This window comes from Pteronotus mesoamericanus, unplaced genomic scaffold (genome assembly GCF_021234165.1).
Source record: "Pteronotus mesoamericanus isolate MK-2021 breed Mesoamerican mustached bat unplaced genomic scaffold, CSHL_Meso_final contig_82, whole genome shotgun sequence".
Classification (NCBI taxonomy): domain Eukaryota; kingdom Metazoa; phylum Chordata; class Mammalia; order Chiroptera; family Mormoopidae; genus Pteronotus; species Pteronotus mesoamericanus.
Window position 1 is genome coordinate 11505941 of NW_026555265.1, and position 5607 is coordinate 11511547.

Genomic DNA, 5607 nt, shown 5'->3' on the forward strand with positions numbered 1-5607 from the left:
GGAATGGGATCTCCAAAGCGGGAGCCTAGTCAGTGATGTCCCACCACCAAGGGAGCAGAGACACAGCAGGTGCAGGGTGCAGCTAAGTGGGAAGTCAGCTTTGTTCAGGAAGGAAAGCAAATGCACATGGGTGGGTGAGGGGTTGCTGATAACTGACACCAAATGAAAACTGCTATCCATTTGGACCACTGGGGCCCTAAAGCGACCATTGTGCTGTGTAGTGTGGCACTGCAGGCAGACACAGGTAGATGGGCACAAATGGGTGGCAGTGACTGGGTGCCTGGGGGAAGGGGAGGCAGCAGCAAGAGTGAGGTGGTCCTGTCCCAGAAGGAAACTCTTCCTAAGTGAGGAAGCGGGTGGCACAGCATGCTTACTGCTCATCCTCTGAGGACTCCTGTGAGATGGCTTCTTCCTTCTCGTTCTGCAGTTTTTTGGGTCTGCCCCTTGGTTTTCTCCCTGAAGTTGTGGTGATGTTCTCGGTCTTGGCTGCACCCTTGTTTTTGTTTCCCTTTGGTCTTTCCCAAGGACTTTTAGGTGCTGGCACTCTGCTGGGCTTCTTCTGGCCTCCTACCAGCGCTGTCCCAAGACTCCCCCCAGGCTGCTCACTTCTCAGTGCCATCCGTCTCCTGCTCAGAGGCCAACAGCTGGCAGGACTTCAAGCATGGCTCACTCATCCTCTCTTCTCTATGGAGCAGTTGGAGGAATAATGGCTGGGATAGGCAAGCTCGGCCACCGGTCTGTGGTGCGAGCTCCAGTCTGCTGGGAGTGACAGTGCTGGTCTCTAAGGATTGTCCTGGCTCTGTTGCGGCCACTGGTAGCAAGTGTAGGTGCCTTCTTAGAGCTACACCAACACCAGAAATAGCTTGGGCTTCAAGTCCCAATTAGAGGACCACTTCGTATGCTTCATGCCAGTCCCTTCTGGCCTAATATGATTCTGTTAAGAAATCATCTGACAGCCTTATGGAAGCTCCCTTGTAGGTAATTAACTGTCTTTCTCTGTTGATTTTAAGATTTTCTATTTGTTATTAACTTTTGCCAGTTTAATTTTTATGTGTCTTAATGTAGGTTTCTTTGGGCTCTTCTTGTTTGGGACTCTGTGCTTCACGGACTTGTGTGCTTTTTTCCTTCACCAGGTTACGAAAGTTTTTAGTCGTTATTTCTTCAAATAGGTTCTTCATTCCTTGCTTTATTTCTCGTCTCCCTCTGATACCCATGATGGAGATGTTGTTACACTTCATGTTGTCCAAAGATCTCTTAAATTTTCCTCATGCTTTTTTTTTTAATTATTTTTTCTTTTTGCTGTTCTGTTTGGGTGTTTTTTCTACCTTGTCTTCCAAATTTGATCCTTTGCTTCATCCAACCTATTTTTATTTCTTCCAATGTATTCTTGATGTCAGGTATGTTATTCTTCATTTCCAGTTGGTTCTTTTTTATAGTTTCTATGTCTTTTTTCATGTTGTCATAGTTCTCAATACATTCTTTGAACATCCTTATAACCATAATTTTGAACTCTATATCTGATAAATTGCTTACCTCCTTTTTTTCTTTTTGGGGGGAACTTGAGGAAATTTTAATATGTACTATATTGGGTAATAACATATTAATGTTAAATTTCTTGAGTATGATAATTTTATTATGGTGATATAGGAGTATGTTGTTCTTTTTCTTTTAATTAATTTATTTATTTTTTCAAATACATTTGTCTCTGCCTACCCTCCACCACTTTCCCTTGCCCCCTCCCTGCCTTCCTCCCTCAATTCTCCCCCTTTAGTTTTGTGCATGAGTTCTTGCTATATGTTCCTTGACTTTCCCCTTCCCTTCCTTTTCCCCCACCCCTCTTCCCTCCTTGCCTCTTGTCTCTGTTGGTTTCTTTTCTTTTCAGTGTTGCTGGTCTTATTTTCCTTGCATCTTTGTATTGTTGGTTAGGTTCCGCTTATAGGTGAGATCATATGGTATTTGTCTTTCTCCCCCTGGCTTATTTCGCTTAGCATAATGTTCTCCAGTTCCATCCATGCTGTCGCGAAGTTTAGTAGATATTTTTTTCTTTCTGCTGCGTAGTATTCCATTGTGTAAATGTACCATAGTTTTTTGATCCAATCATCTACTGATGAGCATTTAGGTTGCTTCCAACACTTGGCTATTGAAAATTGTGCTGCTATGAACATTGGGGTGCATAGGTTCTTTTGAATTGGCATTTTGGGATTCTTAGGGTATAGTCCCAGCAGGGGAATCACTAGATCAAAAGGCAGTTCCATTTTCAGCTTTATGAGGCAATTCCACACTGCTTTCCTAATAATAATAATTATTATTATTAATAATTATGTTAATAATAATAATAATAAGCTGTTGACCTAATAATAAATAATAATAATAAACAAAAATTGGTTTATTGGTCAGAGGTTTAGTCCCTGCAGCAATTTCCCTTTGGATATGCTGTTTATGCAGTGTATTCAATCTTGCTTCAATGTTTTCTGAAGTTGGCTACTGGTGTGTTGATTCTGGGCCCCTTGAGATAGACTCTGGTAAACCAATATGAGATGTTGTCTTTGCCTGGTCCTTGGCAGCCTGTTCAAAGCTAAAAACAATCCCTAGATAGTGGCTGCTTCTGCTTGATGTGTTGCCCACAGGAAAGACCAAGCTGTGCTCCTAGGCTGGCTTTTTCCAACACTGACACTGAAAGCCATCAGTAGATGCCTCATGGGATCCCAGGACCTTCTTCCACCTGCCTCTACCTGTTTATCTATCTGCTGCTTGTTAGGCTCAGTCACTAAAAGAACCCCTTGCAGAATCGGAAGGTTGGAGCTAGTAGATCTCCTGTGATGGGGAGGTACCATTCAGGCTTCAAGGAAGGTGGGACGTGCGGTCTCACCCCAGACACGTAGGATTGAGTCTGTCCCAGATTTCGCCCCGACTTCAGCAGCACAGAGCCCTTAGTACTCAGGCAGGTGAGACCTCTGGAGACCAGATATTGGGTCTACCAGAAGCAGAAACTCTATAGGATCTCCTATGAGGGGGAAACACCAGTCATGTTCATGAGAAAATTGTGGGAATAGCCCTGCCCCAAAGCCAGTCACTGACCTTGCCTGATTCTGCCCAGATTTCTACACCCTGGCATATGCAAGTGACTTTCTGGCAGGGCTTAAGATCCACAGGGTGGACAAGAAGAATTTCAGAAAATGCAGTAATTGCTTTCCCTGATGTGGCTGGGACAGGACTGTTCTGCTCTAGAAAGATGGTGACTGCACCACTGAAGAACAATTCAGCACAGGAAAACTGGTGGCCATGCCTCCAGCCTCACCCCCAGAGTCCCCACACTCCCTACTCTCCCCAGGTGACTCCAATCTGCACTGCCCTCCTTCCACCAGAGCCCAAAGTAAGAGTGGCTGAGAATGAAAATTCGTGCATTGTCCTTTAAGAAGGTTCCTGTGTCTCTATTGGATCCTGTCTCTCCTTGGTGGACAGAAAACCCTGATTTTATAGTCAGATGTTATGTGGGCACCTTTTTATGGCTCTAGTGCTCCTTGCTGGGGAGTTTGACCTGGGTTTTAGGTACCACACTTTTCAAGGGGGAACCCCTCATACCTGAGGTATCTCTCCAGAAGCTCAGACCCATCTTTTGGGGTGGGGGAAGCTCTTTTCATGTCTCTGTCCTTCCTACCAATCCCATTGTGGCTTCTTCTGTACATTTTTCGTTATAAGACTCCTCTTGTGCTAGTCTTTGGTTGGTTATTCAAGGTTATTATTCATTAATGTAGTTGTATTTCTAGTTTTGTCCTGGAAGGAGGTGAGTATAAAGTCCACCTACTCCACTGCCACCTTGGAAGATCTCCAAGTAAACACATTTTTAATAAGAAGTTTGCTGTGTTCAGATTGCTGCCAGGAATTGAAACTCTTTCTAATAACATTATGTCATAGCAGTGACAAAATATTTTAAAAATATAAACACACACTAAGACAATGGGGAAGAAGATTTGAAAGATATCAATACAATTTTAGAATACAAGAGCAGTTCTCTTTGAAACAATTGGTAATTGAGTGCCTAAAGATGCCATGAAAAGCTGTCCAGTATATTCTGCACCATCCTAGAAGGGTTAAAGAATGGAGGATCAAGACTCAGTGGAAGGTGGTATGAAGCAGGGATTGAAAACCAGAGTGTTTAAATGTCTGAATGAGGAGCAATGGGATCCTCAGTCCTTTCCCAGATCTCCCAGAGTCTTCCCTCATCCAGCAGGAAACTATAGGTTTAATTTATAGATAAATGGAAGCATAGAGGCCTCAGTTCAGGAAAACCAAACTCTGTAAGAAAAGTAAAGGCATTATTGGAAATAGTGTCAAATTATGTTGAAAAATTCCAACCAGAAGCCGTAAGACAGGAGAGCCCTGGAAGTGGAATCTATATAAATCAGTCCACAGTGATCAGCTAGGGGCATGAAGCCAGAGAAGTATAGACAGTAAATGCACAGATATAGAGGACATTCTTCACAGAGAGTAATAAAAGATAAAGAGGTGTACATGAAGAATAACAAGCATAGGCTCTCATAATTAATAATTGGGCATATACAAATTAAAATTCATACTATATATATGTATGCTTATATGCACACAAATTGTTTAGAAAGTTTGGATGTCAACATTTAGGAAATTTCAATAACATAAAACAAAAAGATAAGTGATACAAAATAACAGAGAATAGTTTAAAAATTAGAAGAATTGTCCAGGAAGTTCCATATCCAGTATTAAGAGATCTGGAAAGAGAGAAGACAAACTTAAGTGTGAAGAAAATATTTTAAAAATCTCTAAGAACTGAAAAAAAGGTAATCTATAAATTGACAGTGCCCATATATGCTAAAAAAAAGATTAATATTAAAGGCAACTCCTTACTTAAAAGATTAGAAAGGCAAAATTTCTGAACCTCTATGATTAGGAATAATTTTTAAAAATTTCCAGTCACCAAAAACCAGTTCTGTAAAATGGAATATGATCCTGAGTGGCCTTTCATTTCTCAGTGGCCACACTGGTCACTAGAAGACCATGAAAACTAGAAGTCTAAAACTGTAGGGGGAAATGAGGTTTAGCCTGGATTTCTAAAATCAATTCTGTCTATAATTCAAATTTTGAGGTGAAAGCTGATAAATTTTCAGAAGTTTTAAAAATCACAAATTTTAACTCAAGCAAGATTTTTTTAGAATTGTTATCCATAAGACTGCACTCATCCGTTTGTCTCCATTCAGATTATTTCTTCTCTTTCTTCACAGATTAATATGTCTTTATGTAAAATTAATATAAGCAATGCATGTGTGATAATTTTTATTTTTTTCAGATAATCATTACTGAAAATATGCATCTGTTAATATATGTATGCATGCAAATATGTACAAATATATGTTTTTATCCAAATCTAACAGAAAAATCTTAAATTCAGGTTTTTAATTTAAACCTACACAGAAATTGAGATGGCAGTGTTTTTAAAAGCCAGGTCTTTTATATCAATTTACCATGTGACATGAAAACATATTTTTTCCTCTCAAACTCTTATATCATGAATTGGAAAGAGCAGAGATTGAGGGGTTCCAATCAAAAAACTATTCTTTTGCAAGCTATTAAATG

The 5607-nt window shown here is 40.4% G+C and overlaps 1 pseudogene; it reads right to left on the reverse strand.

Annotated features, from left to right (window-relative positions):
• Window positions 1-370: 370 nt before the first annotated feature.
• LOC129079994 (high mobility group protein HMG-I/HMG-Y-like) lies at window positions 371-740 on the reverse strand (annotated as a pseudogene).
• Between the last annotated feature and the right edge of the window lie 4867 nt (window positions 741-5607).